The 16547-nt window shown below is 34.9% G+C and overlaps 1 long non-coding RNA gene across 2 annotated transcripts in view; it reads left to right on the forward strand.

The window, feature by feature from the left end:
• The window catches only part of LOC148954119 (uncharacterized), a 91220-nt gene that overhangs the window by 56157 nt on the left and 18516 nt on the right, over positions 1–16547 (forward strand). For both annotated transcript variants that reach the window (XR_016141483.1, XR_016141482.1), the window contains one exon: positions 3176–3310. This is a non-coding gene — a long non-coding RNA (uncharacterized LOC148954119). The remainder of the gene's footprint in view (positions 1–3175; positions 3311–16547) is intronic.

Below are 16547 nucleotides of genomic sequence, written 5' to 3' on the forward strand. Positions count from 1 at the left end.
CAGATACATCAAATAAAATTGACAAAATCTAAATTTCAGAATGAGTAAATTCATTATCATCATCCTTTGTCGGGTATGTCGGATAAAATTGACAAAATCTAAGTATCAGAGTGACTGAATTCTATTTCAACATCCTTTTCTCGGATACATAGGATAAAATTGACAGAATCTAAGTGTCAGTGTGAATAAATTTTTTATCAGCATCCTTTGTCAGATACATCAAATAAAATTGACAAAATCTAAATTTCAGAATGAGTAAATTCATTATCAACATCCTTTGTCGGATTTGTCGGATAAAATTGACAAAATATAAGTGTCAGAGTGAATAAATTTTTTTTGTCAACATACTTTTGTCAGACGCCTCAAATAAAATTGAAAAAGTCTAAATTCCTGAATGAATAAATGCTTAAACAACATCTTTTATCGGATATAGCGGATAAAATTGACAAAAACTAAATTTAATAATGAATAAATTTTATATCAACATCCTTTGTCGGATACGTTAGATAAAATTGATAAAGTATAAGTGTCAGAGTGAATACTTTTTTTTTTATCAACATCTTTTTCTTGGATACGTAGGATAAAATTGACAAATTCTAAGTGTTAGAGTGAATAATTTTTTTTTATCAACATCCTTTGGCAGTTACATCGGATAAAATTGACAAAATCTAAATTTCAGAATGAATAAATTCATTATCAACATCCTTTGTCGGATATGTCGGATAAAATTGACAAAATCTAAGTATCAGAGTGGCTAATTTCTATATCATCATCCTTTTCTTGGATACATAAGATAAAATGGTCAAAATCTAAGGTTCAGTTAGAATAATTTTTTTTTATCATCATCCTTTGTCAGATACATAAAATAAAATAGACAAAATCTAAATTTCAGAATGAATAAACTCATTATCAACATCCTTTGTCAGTTATTTCGGATTAAATTGACAAAATATAAGTGTCAGAGTGAATAATTTTTTTTATCAACATCCTTTGTCAGATACATCGGATAAAATTGACAAAATCTAAGGATCAGAGTGACTATAATCGATATCAATATCCTTTTCTGGGATATATAGGATAAAATTGATAAATTATAAGTATTAGAGCGAATAAATTTTTTTTATCAACATCCTTTGGCAGATACATCGGATAAAATTGACAAAATCTAAATTCCAGAATGAAAAAATTCATTATCAACATCCTTTGTCTGATACATAGGATAAAACTGAAATTTAGATTTTTTCAATTTTATTTGATGAATCTGACAAATGATTCTGATAAAAAAAATTATTCACGCTAACACTTAGATTCTGTCAATTTTATCCTATGTATCCGAGAAAAAGATATTTATATAGATTTTAGTCACTCTGATACTTAGATTTTGTCAATTTTATCAGACATATCTGATAAGGGATGTTGTTAAATCATTTATTCGTTCTTAAATTTAGATTTTGTCAATTTTATTTGATGTATCTGACAAACGATGCTGATAGAAATATTTATTCACTTTTACACTTATATTTTATCAATTTTATTCTATGTATCTGGCAAAGGATGTTGATAAAAAAATATTCACTCTGATACTTAGATTTTGTCAATTTTATCCGACATATCCGACAAAGGATGTTGATATTGAATTTATTCATTCTAAAATTTAGAATTTGTCTATTTTATTTGATGTATTTGACAAAGGATGTAGATAACGAATTTATTCTCTCGGAGACTTAACAAAAAATGGTATTCCAACTCTTGCAATTCAAGGAAAGAAATCCAAAATGAACTTTTAAAAATCAAGAGAATGTAACTGTGGCAAGGTAAACCATAACAAAACACTACTGAAATATTCCAACTCTTGCATTTGAACGAAAGAAATCCAAAAATTAACTTCGAAAAATCAAGAGAATGTAACTATGACAAGTTAAAGCACAACAAGACACTACTGAAACATTCCAAATCTTGCATTTAAAGGAAAGGAATCCAAAATGAACTTTGAAAAATCAAGAGAATGTAACTGTGACAAGGTAAACCACGACAAAACACTACTGAAATATTCCAACTTGTATTTCATGAAAGAAATTCAAAATGAACTTTGAAAAATCAAGAGAATGTAACTATGACATAGTAAACCACGACAAAACACTACTGAAATATTCCAACTCTTGCATTTCACGAAAGAAATTCAAAATGAACTTTGAAAAATCAAGAGAATGTAACTATGAGAAGGTAAAGCACAACAAAACACTATTGAAATATTCCAACTCTTGCATTTCAACGAAAGAAATACAAAATGAACTTTGAAAAACTAAGAGAATGTAACTGTGACTAGGTAAACCACGACAAAACACTACTGAAATATCCCAACTCTTGCATTTCACGAAAGAAATCCAAAATGAACTTTGAAAAATTTTGAGAATGTAACTGTGACAAGGTAAAGCACAACAAGACACTACTGAAATATTCCAACTCTTGCATTTCGACGAAAGAAATTCAAAATAAACTTTGAAAAATTAAGGGAATGTAACTATGACAAGTTAAACCACGACGAAACACTAATTAATTTAAGTTTGTTTCATCTCATTCGAATACATTTAAAAAAAAAAGTTTAAAAAATATATCATATTAAAAAAAATAAAAAAAAATGGGGAGGGGGGGCAAAAAGTTGGAGGGACGAGGCACCCTACGAGTTGGGGGGAAAGGGACCTTTGGGGTGTTGATGTCTCTGATGGTTAGGGTCGTTGGTGCTTATGATCCTTGATGGTTCGTTCCATCAACTAATGCTTTCCCTACAAAAGCATTCCTGAATACGCAATTTGACAGTCTCTAGTTTTCGATTAAAAAAAAAAACAGCGGGGAATCCCCGCTCGTAATTGCTAATCACTTTAACCCTTTTTTCCCATCGTCAAGTACATGCTCTTTCTTGTGCAATCAAACCTTGACTTTAGTTTCATAACATGCATTATAGTGTGCCAGCTTTTTAAAATGTGCATGTCTAAATACAGTGTCAAAGGCATGGGTGTTTCTTGCGTAATTCCATGTACCTTTCATATTGTATACACTATTATCTTGTACCGTTTCATGTACATTCCGGATCAGCACCTAGGATACTACTTCTATTGGGCATGTACTACCATCAATTTTTACTATATTCTGCTATTGTTTTGACTTTTTTTTTAAGGTTGCTGGAAATCTTATTGGCATCTATGAAGCATGGCATCATCATTTAGATCCAACTGCTTCTGGTTGCATTGGTGAAGAACATGCAGCTAATTTCTTAAAGAAATCTGGATTGTCTGCCGCTATTCTGAGCAAGGTAAAGTTGCCACCTTTAATGCAGTCATTATTACTTTTTTTAAGGTTTATATTGATTTTTAGGGAATGATGGATGTAGCTTGACCCTTGTGAGCAGTATAGGGGCTAGCACGCCTTCTTGTAAGAGTCTGAGTGTTGTAGGTAGTGAGGCACAAATATGAAATTGAAGATAAGAAAAAAGGGCTTTTTATCATAATTCTTGTCTTTTTTGGGGAAAGGGTTACATGAAAAGATGTATCGGAAAAAACTCCATGCCTATATTGATATGATACTTCCTTAAAGAGCCACTCAGGTTTAGAGGGTAGCCTGCTCGGATTTTTGGAAATTTTATTTGCTGGTCCTTCTATATTGTTCATGGAAGCTACAAAGCTGCTCAGCATAAGATTTGATGGAAAGGAAAAACCCTTTTAAAGACCTCAGTGAAGTGTAATTTGTCCAATGATGTTGTGGAAAGAAATATATATAGTAATTTCTGGTACCAAACTATTTATCACAAAAAAACTTAATCTTCCGCAGCATTAGAGAAAATAAATGCTAGGCAAACTTGATAGAAAGTCAATACACATATTAGCTTCAGCTGCTCAGATATAAAGCTTAAGAATAAATGCATGACATGTCAAATTTTATCGTTTTAGTCAAAATTCATTCAAATCAGCAAGACGGATTTATCAATAACCTTTCGTAAATACGTTCTAAGACCACACTGGGTATACATGACGTATTAAGCCAAGAGAGGAGAGAAAATAATAAATGAAAAATAAAATAAAATAGGTTAGAAAACGAGGATTTTGTCAGCCAGTGGCAAAATATGAAGACGAAGGACAAGTAAATATTTTGACATGGACCTCCACCAAGTCGTCTTCAGTGCTAAAAAAAAAACAAAACAAAACATCAATCAAAATCTAACCTTCCGAAGTGAATCCAACAAGAGCAGAATAGACACTGAATAAAAAAAAAAAAAAAGAAAAAAAAAAGCCAGGAATAATTGAAAGAAACAATAACTAATTGGATTGAATAAGTATCCGTTGCCTGGTAATAGACTTCTCCATTCTTCAACTTCGATATTCATTAGGTATGTGGACAGGTTGTCTTAAATTAGACTGGCGAAAATATTGATAGAGTGTTTTGAGATTAAGTTGTTATGAATTGGGCTTAAAGAAATATCGCTGGTATCCCTAATTATAGCAAAATTCCTGTTTATATATTTTTTTTATCTCAATTGCCTCTTTAAAAGAATTGCGGTAGGCCATTTACAGTAGATATTAAAGTTGTCTCTTCAAAAAGTACCAAATTTGTTGGATTTTCAAAGACATGAAGGGCCAAGGCGGAATCAAAGTTGTCATTTCTATTTTCGAATCTCAGGGACTATTGAAATTTTGTGTTTATACAAATGTTCGCCAAGTTGTTGATGGGTCCTACCTATGTAAAATTTCCCACATGAACACGTGACTCTGTAGACGCCACTACCCAGTATAGGGTCCGTTTCATCTCTTCCTGAGTTGAAAAAACGTTCAACTTTTTGTTCAGTTTTGAAAGAAATAGAGATTGTTTTTTTTAATTTTTCCAAGTTTGTCACTAAGTTTTGAGATGTTTGGTAAAGCGGTGAAAGTTTTGTTCTCAATTGCAGGTATAACTGAATCTAGGGGGACGGGCTCCGTATTTTTTTGTTTTATCCTTTTTAATCGTCTATGTATGATATCTAACAGTTCGTGGTAACGAACTGTAAGTAAGGAGAGACCCGGGTCAATTGTAACCAAAACTGTAAAAATCGGAATTTTGATACCAATAGATGTATCAAAAGAATCAGATTTTAATGCTGATTTCAAATATATAATTTTCATCAAGTTTAATCTTACCCATCAAAAGTTACGTGCCTGAGAAAATTTGGCTGATTATAGAAAAAGAGAGAAAGACCCCCTAAAAGTTGTAGAATCTTAATGAAAATCACACCCTCATATTCAGCGTATCGGAGAACCCTACTGTAGAGGTTTCAAGCACCTATCTACAAAAATGTGGAATTTGTTTTTTTTTTGCCAGAAGAAAGATCACGGATGCATGTTTATTTTTTTGTATTTATATTTTTTCCCAGGGGTGATCGTATCGACTCAGTGGTTCTAGAATATCGTGGGAAGGCTCATTGGAACGGAAATTAAAATTTCTAGTGCGCTTTTTAAGTGACTGAAAAAATGGAGGGCAACTAGGCCCCCTCCCACGCTCATTTTTCCCCAAAGTCATCCAATCAAAATTTTGAGATTGCCATTTTGTTCAGCACGGTCGAAAATATGATAACTATGTATTTTAGGATGACTTATTCCCCCGAAGTCCCCGGGGGAGGGCTGAAAGTTATGAACTTTGCCCAATGTTAACATAGTATTGGTTATTGGGAAGTATACAAACGTTTTCAGGGGGGATTTTTTCTGGTAGGTGGGGGGGGTAGGGGGTTATATGGGAGGATCTTTCCATAAAGGAAGTTTTCACGGGGAAGGGACATTGCTGTGAAGGGGGCGCCGGATTTCCCAGCATCATTAAAGAAAAAGATCAGAAATTAAATAAATAAAAAAGTTTTTCAACTGAAAGTAAGGAGCAACATCAAAACTTAAAACGAACAGAAAATATTACGTATACGATGGGGTTCACCCCTAGTCAATACCTCAGTCTTTAAGCCAAAGATTTTTTAGTACTTTCATAAGAGCTATTTATTCTAATTAACGGCCTTTGTGATTAAGGTGTTATTTTAAAAGAATTGGAACAAAATTCGGACTTTAGCTTGAAGAACAAGGTATTGACTAGGGGCGAACCCCCTAATATACGTATTAAAAATATATGAATATAGAAGTTCGTTACGTAAGTTAATTCGTAAGTTACTTATATTTATTACTAATAAAAACGTTTGTAAATAAAATTAAACAAGTTTCGAGAAAGCCATTTAACCAAATAAATGTAAAATTAATATGCAAATTTTGTTTAAATTATTCATGTACGGTGAGCCAATATCAAAATGCATTAATTCAAAAACGTTTAAAAATTAAATAAAAAAAAAACAAGCTTTTTTTACGCTAAAGTTTGACTTTATCACAACTCTATTTTTTTAAACAATAAAAAACTTTAGCGTACAGAGTGAGGCGTTGAGGAGGGGACAGCCCCTTTCATATACGGAATAATTTCTGTTCTTTTTAAGCTTTAACGTAGTTCCTTACTTTCAGTTGAAAAAAACTTGTTTTTTATTTATTTAATTTTCTATAAGGTTTATTGGGTAGCCATTGCAGAATGGAACTAATTTAATAATCTTTGACATAATTTAATTCAGAATTTACGTGATTACATGAAAAAATAATTTAATTTAAGACAATCGGTCCGCATGCCTAATGAATATGGAAGTTGAAGAATGGCGAAGTGTATTGCCAGGCAACGGATTCAATTCAATTGGTGATTGTTTCAATTATTTATTTCTGGCTGTTTTTTTTATTCAGTGTCTATTCTGCTCTTGTTGGATTCACTTCGGACGGTTAGATATTTTTTTTTTAATTTATTTATTTATTGTTTTTTTTTATTGCTTATTATTTCCTTTCCTCTCTTGGTAGAATACAATAACCTTTCTGTCCTCAATAGTTTAACTTCAGGGGATTTTTTGGTGAGGGAGCTGAAAATACTCTTTTTAAAAAGCAAGAATATAATTGCAATTATCTTCAAATTGGATAAGTCATTGAGATTCCTCCAAAAGATCCTAACTGAAGATTAAAAATACTGGCAATTTTTCAGGTTTTGCCCCTGTATGGTAGTTTGGTAGTAGACTGCAGTTCTATTTCAAATGTATGTGTTGATGGTTCTGTATAACTTGAACGAACAGAAATTATTCTGTATATAAGAAGCACTGCCCCTTTTGCAACCTTTGCTCTTTATGCTAAAGTTTGACTTTTCTTCATAATGCTTTACAAAACTGGAAAGCTCAACATACAGTTTTTACAATAATTTTAATTGATTGGCTATCTCAAAATTCGATTTCAGTAGCAACTTGCAATAGCAACCAGTGTTCCTGGATCCCAGTGATGTATTTCCAAGCCCGTTTTTCTATTGTTAAAATCCTATTTTGATTGATTATTGTTTTCCGTGTATTTATTATTTTGTCTTGAAACGTAAAGTCTGCAATAAAACGGCGAGAAACAATTTTCTGGTGCGTTGGATTGGTTTATGGGTAAGGGCTTCAGCTAGTTATCAAAGACCATAGATAATAGATAATATCTAAAAAGTAAAGTCATATAGTAACCAAGTTAGCAGAAACAATTTGTTTCCCAAAGAACTTGATTATTTATAAAGTAAAAAATTATTTTTTTATTTTCAATAATTTCTGCAGTGCATTTACTTTTCGAAGTTGTGTTTCATTAGAGTTTGAGTTACATTAAGATTCTTAACTTTGAATAAATCATTATACAATAAATAAGCTTGCTGTCTTATAACACTATTATTTAAAAAAAACTTTTTCGACAAAATTAGGTTTTCAAAGAAAAGTAAAGAACTCCATTAAACAAAAAATTAGTAAAAATAAAATCAAATAATCTAAGAAGCGTGAAACTACCACAAATCAGCAATGATAAATAAATGAATCCCAAAAAAAACAGAAATTACAATAAATAACCGAGTCAAACTCAAAAAGAGCAGAAATTAACATAAGTTGGGCTCAAAACCCCTCTACCTTCCTAAGGCCAGAACATAATTTTGTACTTTACTGAAAAAAAATACAAATGAATGTGCATTTTCAGTTTAATGTACATATATTTATATTTAGTAATCAAAATGTTAATATTATTGGATTTATTTAAGTTATAAAAGTAAGAACATTTATATTTTTTTCAGTAAAGTGCAAATTATGTTCTGGCGTTGGGAAGGCATAGGGGTTCGTTTCGTTTTTTTTTTAGACTTTATAGTTTGGTCTGCTATTTGTATGCCGTAGAAAAATTTTCAGCAATTTTTAACAACATACACCCTTTTAAAAATCTGGACAAAAATAGTAGTTTAATTTCCTTTCATACCTCCTCTAGTTGACCTGAAATGGAAAACTTGATACCATTCACAAAACACAGTGCATATTGATTTAATCTTAAGGCAACATTTAGTTTTTAAACATAATGGGCAAATGGGAGGCTGGGCGTGGGAGGGGGATTAGTTGCCCTCCAATCACTTTTGACTATTAAAAAGTGCATTCGGCCCTTTCTATTTTCAATCGAAAAAGCCTTTTTCGAAGTTCCTACAACAAGTCCTGCGGTATAAAGTGCCCTTGTCTAAACAACAACAACAAAAAAATAATACATCTTACCCACATTAATTTTTACTATAAAATGTGCAGCCTTCTAACCCCTTTCGACTATTAAAAAGGGCACTAGGCCTTTCGGTTTCCAATCGGAAGAGCCCTTTTTAAGTTTCTACGACAACGCTTTCTATAAACACATTATATGCCCCCAGGTCATAAATTACAACCCCTACCCTAAGGGCTGTGAGGGTGGTTGTCATCCTCTAAGATATAATTTACAGAGCTTTCAACTACGTTAAACAAAATGGTTATTTCAAAATTTTGATTGGATGTGTTTGGGAAAATGGTTAGTCGCTCTCCCGTCACTTTCAACTATTAAAAATGGCACTAGCTCTTTCAATTTCCAATCAAATGAGCCCTTTTTAAGTTTATATGAAAAATCTTTCAATAAAACCTTATATGCCCCCCGGGCATAACTTACAACCCTTGACCTGAGGGCTGGGGGGGGGGGTGTCACCCTTAAAGACCTAATTTCCAGATTTTTCTACTACAGTGAACACAATGGCTATCTGAAAATTTTCAATGGTGCGCATGAGAGGTTGGTTTGTTACCCTCTAATCACTTTCGACTATTAAAAAGGGCACTAGCCCTCTCAATTCCCAATTGAATGAGCCCCTTTTGAAGTTTTTACGACAGCTCTAACTATAAAAACCTTATATGACCCCAGGGCATAACTTACAACCTTTGCCCTGGGGGGCCCTGGGGGGTTGGTCATCCTTAAGTACATAATTTCCAGAACTTTCAACTACATTGAACAAAATGGCTATCTCTAAACTTTGATTGAATGTGTTTGGGGAAATGGTGGGCGTGGGAGGGAGGTCAATTACTCTCCACTCACTTTTGACTATTAAAAAGGGCAATTTCAGTTTCCAAACAAATGAGCCCTTTTTGAAATTTCTACAAAAGATTTTTATATAAACATCATATGCCCCCAGGGCATAACTTACAACCTTTGCACTGAGGGCTCTGAGGGGGTTATCATCCTAAAAGATCTAATTTCCAGAACTTTCGACTACGTTGAACAAAATGGATATTTCAAAATTTACATTGGATGTGTTTGGGGAAATGGTGGGCGTCAGAGGGTTTTAGTTACCCTTCAATCACTTTTGACTATTTAAAGGGCACTATCCCCTTCAATTTCCAATTGAAAGTGCCCTTTTTGATGTTTTTACAACATTGCTTTCTATAGAAACCTTACATGCTCCCAGGGCATAACTTACAACCCTTGCCCTGAGGATTGTGGAGGGAGGGGTCGTCATCCTTAAAGACCTAATTTCCAAAACTTTCAACTACGTTGAATAAAATGGCTATCTAAAAATTTTGATTGGATGTGTTTGGGGAAAAGGTGGGCGTGAGAGGGGGGTTAGTTGCCCTCAAATCACTTTAGAATATTAAAAAGGGCACTAGCCCTTTGAATTTCCAATCGAATGAACCCTTTTTCAAGTTTCTACGACAAAGATTTCAATAAAAACCTTATATGCCTCCAGGGCATAACTTATAACCTTTGCCCTGAAGACCGTGGGGGGAGTTTCCTGCTCAAAGGTATACTTTCCTGAACTTTAAACTGCGTGAAACAAAATGGCTATCTCAAAATTTTGAGTAGATATGTTTGGGGAAATGGTGGGCGTGGAAGGGGTGTTACTTGCCTTCCAATCACTTTCGACTATTAAGAACAGCACTAGCCATTTCAATTTCGAATTGAATGAGCCCTTTTTGGAGTTCCTACGACAACGCGTTCTATAAAAACCTTATAGGCCCCAAGGGCATAACTTACAACCCTTGCCCTGAGGGCTGTGCGGGAGCTCCCTCCTCAAAAAACATAATTTCTTTCTGGAAATCAACTATGCTGAACAAAATGGCTATCTAAAAATTTTGATTGGATGTGTTTGGGGAAAAGGTGGGTGTGAGAGGGGGGCTAGTTGCCCTCAAATCACTTTCGACTATTAAAAAGGCCATTAGACCTTTGAATTTCCAATCGAATGAGCCCTTTTTGAAGTTTCTACGACAAAGATTTCAATAAAAATTTATATGCCCCCAGGGCATAACTTATAACCCTTCGTCCGAAGACTCTGGGGGGAGGGTCCTGCTCAAACGTATAATTATCTGAACTTTAAACTGCATGGAACAAAATGTCTATCTCAAATTTTTGATTGGATATGTTTGGGGAAATGGTGGGCATGGAAGGAGTGTTAGTTGCCTTCCAATCACTTTCGACTATTCGAAAGGGCAGTATCGATTTCGATTTCCAATCGAATTGTCCCTTGTTTTAATATCCGCGCGACGCGTTCTACAAAAACCCTGCATGCCTCCAGGACATAGCATACAACCCTCGCTCTAAGGGCTTGGGGGGAGTTCCCTCCTCAAAAAACATAATTTCCAGCTGGAAATCAACTATGCTGAACAAAATGGCTATCTAAAAATTTTGATTGGAGGTGATTGGGGAAACGGGGGGGGGTGAGCGGGGGGTTGGTTGCCCTCAAATCACTTTCGATTATTAAAAAGGGCACTACACCTTTGAATTTCCAATCGAATGAGTCCTTTTGAAAGTTTCTACGACAATGATTTCAATAAAAACTTATATGCCCCCAGGGCATAACTTATAACCCTTGCCCTAAAGACTGTGGTGGGAGTGTCCTGCTCAAATGTATAATTTCCTGAACTTTAAACTGCATGGAACAAAATCGCTATCTCAAAATTTTGATTGGATGTGTTTTGGGGAATGATGGGCGTGGAGAGGGAGGTTAGTTGCCCTCAAATCACTTTCGACTATTAAAAAGGGCACTAGCCCTTTGAATCTCCAATCGAATGAGCCTTTTTTGACGTTTCTACGGCAACCCGTTCTATAAAAACCTTATATGCCCCCGGGACATAACTTACAACTTTTGCCCTGAGGGCTGTTGGGGGGTTGTCATCTTCCAAGACCTAATTTCCAGAACTTAAAACTACTTTGAATAAAATGACTATCTCAAATTTTTATTGGATATGTTTGGGGATAAGGTGGGCGTGAGAGTGGGGTTAGTTGCCCTCCAATCACTTTCGACTATTAAAAAGGGCACTAGCCTTTTGAATTTCCAATCAAATGAGCCTTTTTTGAAGTTTCTGCGACAACGCCTCCCAGGGCATAACTTACAACCCTTGCCCATAAGGCTGTGGTGGAGTGTCCTCCTTAAAAATATAATTTCTACCTGGAAATCAACTACGCTGAACAAAATGGCTATCTCTAAATTTTGATTGGATGTGTTTCGGGAAATGGTGGGCGTGGAAGGGGTGTTAGTTGCCTTCCAATCACTTTCAACTATTAAAAAGGGCACAACCCACTCCAATTTCCAATTGAATGAGCCCTTTTCGAAATTTCTACGACAACTCCTTCGATAGGAAGTTCCTGGGTATGAAAAAAAAAACATTGTGCCAACATCGTTCTTTAATTAGGCAGCGCTATTGCGCTGCCTATGATCGTAACATTAATTTGTGTTGAAGTTACATTTGTTGTAGAAATATTCAGTTGTTTGTTTTTATTCTTTTACTGTTGAAGCAAAATGTTATCCTGCTCTCTTCTGTCTATGTTTCTAATGAAAAGACTGTGTTACCTTGGAAGTAATTTCTGACTTACTTCAGTACACCCAGTTTTTGAGTAATCAGTGCTTTAACTAAAGTATACGAGAGACTAACTACAACATGCTTTGTTCATAATTTAAAATTGTTTCTAAGTGGGCCAATGCTTTGCTATTCAAAAATAAGGGTGATTGACACCCCATCCCACAAAAGTGTGTGTCAAGACGTTGTAGCTTTCATCAATGAGCATTGCAGCAAAACCACTTAAAGTATCTTATTTTGGTATTACTTTTAAAAAATTTTCAAGTGAAGTCTACCTTTCTCTTTTTGAATAAAGATTGCTGGCATTATGAAATTCACAATGCCTCGTCCTCAAAATGAAAGGACGTATCTTGAATTGTTATGGATTGAGTTAGGTAGTGAGGAACATACCTATCACTGATCTTTTTACACTGGTTGTCTTTGTTGAGGTATATCTAACTTCGTATGTGATAGGGGAAACAAGAAATGATGAGGGAAAATTATTCAGCATAATTATAGTCATATCTTTCATATCTAATGCTTAGTCATGACTAAAATCTACCAAAACGAAGTTTTAATGCTCAACTTAATGCTCTTATTTGCTAAAGACTTGGTTCCTCCTACGGTGGCTGGCATGGCACATAAGGTGACATTGGTGCCTCCCTATGGTGATCTTCGAAGAGCTTGCAGCAACAGGTCTTCCAAAGATTTTCCGGTCAGTGTAAGCATCCTTCTCAAGGGATCGGCCAAGCTTCATTTTTTCTTCTGTTCATGTCTCCGAAGACTGGGGGGGGGGCTGCAGCACTAGAACTCATGGAGGAGCATGCCATTTCCCATACTGACCATGTGGCCCCAATACCACCATGTGCTGCTCTGTATTTTCTCAAATATCAATGGTTGCTTAGTTGGTTTTTTTTTTTCACATACGGTGATGTTCCTAATTTTGTCCGAGCTGTGTATTCCCAAGATGCACTGGAGGCAGTTATTTCCTAAACCTTTTTTTCATTTCTCAATTTGTTTTGTAAGTGCCCATGCCTTGCATCTGTACATTAGTACAGAGAGGACACTACTATTTAAGAGTCGGAGCTTGAGCATGTTAGAGTATGCAGAGTTATTCCAGACTTAACACAGTTTTGTAAAAGCATTGCCTGCATAAGCAATGCGTGTACTGCTGCCCAAGCTGGACTTGACGCATCTCTTGAAAATGTGACAAAAGAATTACCTGCTCCTTATATGGTAAGTAACATTGCGGAACAAAAATAAAGTTTTATTTTGGCTCATCAAATAAAATGAATGACTGTGATTGAGCTTCTTTATGCTAAATTAAAAGAAAAGAGATTATACTTGTTTCTAACAGTTTTCGCGTGAGAACTTTGCAAGTTTTTTGATGATATATATGTGCTCTGTTTTTGTAAATAAAAGTTCTAATTTTTTTGAGATGGCTTCCAAATGTTGCTTTTTATGCTGAATTCTAAAATATAATAAGCTTTTACCTAGTGCTGAGAGTTTTAGTGTAATTTTACCAGGGCTGCGGATTTGGAGTTTTAGTAAATTTTTGCTGAATGGAGTCGGAGTTCAGTTCAGTTCATTTTATTTAACATCAAAATACATTTAACTAATACGCCAATACCAGCCCCAAGAAAGATACCAAAAAGCACTTGCGACTGGGCGGGTACATACAACTCATTTACTAATGATTGATTAACTATAAACAAAAAACACTAAAAAACAAAACAAAAAAATCAATCTCTCACCAATTCATTTAATAATAATCATAAAAAAAAACTATGAACCTTGACCTAACAAATATTTTTTCAATTTATTTTTAAATAACCCCAGGTGCTCAGCCGCCCGAATGCTCTCCGGAATAGAGTTCCACACATTAGGTCCTGAAAATCTAGTATAGAAGCCGGCCCTGGTTCCACTTCTATTCGGAACAATGAAATCACTAGCATGACGAGTTTCATAATGGTGCAAAGACCTATTGTCATTAAAATAATCACGAAAAACCTCTGGGACTAACATCATTCCAGCATTGATAAGCAAAAATTCCTATTTGGTAATCTCGTAGCTGTCCTACATTCAACACTTGCAACTTGTTGAAGCAAGCTGAAGTGTTATTTACACCTTCAGCATACCCACCAATAAGACGCATCGCTCTATTTTAAAGACTCTGAACACGTTTAAAATTCACATAAAAATTACTTGCCCATAACATACAGCCATACGAAGCATATGGGTGTATCAAAGCATGGTATAAAAGCAATAAAACTCTCTGAGGTAGGAAATTTTTAAAACGACGAATCGCTCCAAGGCCACGTGCAGCCTTTGTGGCAACAACATCACTGTGACGTTTCCACGAAAAATTACAATCAATGTAAAAACCTAAGTGCCGGATTTCTTGAACTTGAACTACAGGCTTATTATTAAACAGAATTCTACCATCAATATCACTGGGCTTACCTACTCTAGAATATACAATAAAATTAGTCTTAGTAACATTAACTGATAACAAACTCAAACTAGTAAAAACATGGAAATTCCTCAGAACACAATTCACTTTCAACACAAGACTATCCAAACAACGACAGAAAACGTAACTGCAGTGTCATCAGCGAATGACGTTAAGCAACAATCTGGAATACAAAACCTCCTGCTATCCACATAAACCAGATATAAAAGTGGACAAAGGACCGATCCCTGTGGCACATCGCACGACACTTGATAAGGGGAAGAAAAAGCATCATCAATCATCACTTTAATAGACCTCCCACACAAATAACTTTCAAACCACTTCAAACTCATTCCTTTAACACCTAAGCATTCTAATCTTTGCTATAAAATTTTAAAATCTACCATGTCAAATGCTTTCCTAAAATCAAAAAATACTGTTAGGGGGATTTCACCTTTTACTAAACAATTATTTACAAAATCAACAAGATGAATGGCAGTATGACTAGTGGAATGACCTTTTCGAAACCCGAATTGAGTATCACTGAGTAGGCTATGTTTCGTGAGATGGTCATATAGACGGCGATGAATCACTTTTTCCAAAATTTTTGACAATAAAGGCAGTATCGATATTGGTCTCCAGTTACCGGCATCTGACCTGGCACCCCCTTTGTAAAGCGGGATAACTTTAGCTTGCTTCAACGCTTCTGGAAAGGTCCCTGTTTCCATTGATAAATTAATAATATGGAGAATACATGGTGGTATATACATTAACACAGCTTTAAAAGTTCTCAGATTCACGCCATCTATCCCAGCAGAATTCGATTTTATATTTTTCTCTATTTTAATCACTTCATCACTTGTACACTTTTCAAACTGGAACTCAACAGTATCTCCACGAGAGTCCACGAATTCCTCGCTAATAAAATTTTCCATGTCCCCCCTTACACTCTCTTGAACAGACGAGCCAACCTGAGAATAAAACTGGCCAAAATGATTCACGACTACATTTTTATCACTCACATAACTTCCGTTTATATCAATGCAAGTAGACTGACTACTTTTCTGATTTCTCATAAACTTATTAATAACCTGCCATGTGGCTTTGGTATCTCCCTTACTATCAGAAAACTTTTCTTCAAAATACTTCTTCTTTGCTTGCCTTCTCATACTGTTCATCGTATTTCTAACTCGCTTGAACTCTGCAAAATCTGCGTCATCCTGAATATTAAGAGATTCCTCATATAACAAGTTCCTTTTTTATCTTGTCTATTAATGCCTCCGTAATCAACAACTTGCGGGGATTATCACTCTTTTGTTCTGTCAAACGCATGAGGTATGTTTTCTCATAACTTCGTTGGAATATATACCAGAACTGATGGTACGCTAGAGAAGATTCACCAGGAATCCCCAGGACCGAGTCCCACTTGATACAGCTCCACTCTTCGGCAAAGCTATTCAAATTTTGCTTTTTCAGCTCACGTATCAGTATTTTTTTTAGCCGGGATAAGTCGTTTTCTAAGACACGTCACATGAGCAATTACCGGGAGATGATCCGAGCCTGGATATACTATCACATCTGAATAGCTTTGACTCAAATAGTTAGGTCCCACGAAAACGTTATCAATTAAGGTCGCAGAATGAGTAGAGATTCGGGTAGGTAGACAAGTTAAAGGGTAAAGGTCACTTGAAATCATATAATTAAAAAAATCAAAATTATCACCTGAAATATCTAAAAGATTATAGTTAAAATCACCCATACAAAAAAAAATACATGCTTGTATACGAAACAACCCTCATAAACTCATAAAAACCAGCTACAAACTAATCCAGGTGAGCAATGGGCTGCTTATATTTTTTTTTTTTTTATTAACACATAGGTCAAAAAAAAAACAACATGCAAATCTCA

The sequence above is a fragment of the Artemia sp. Qi Xiang Cuo genome, chromosome 3 (assembly GCF_049724085.1).
Source record: "Artemia sp. Qi Xiang Cuo chromosome 3, ASM4972408v1, whole genome shotgun sequence".
NCBI lineage: Eukaryota > Metazoa > Arthropoda > Branchiopoda > Anostraca > Artemiidae > Artemia > Artemia sp. Qi Xiang Cuo.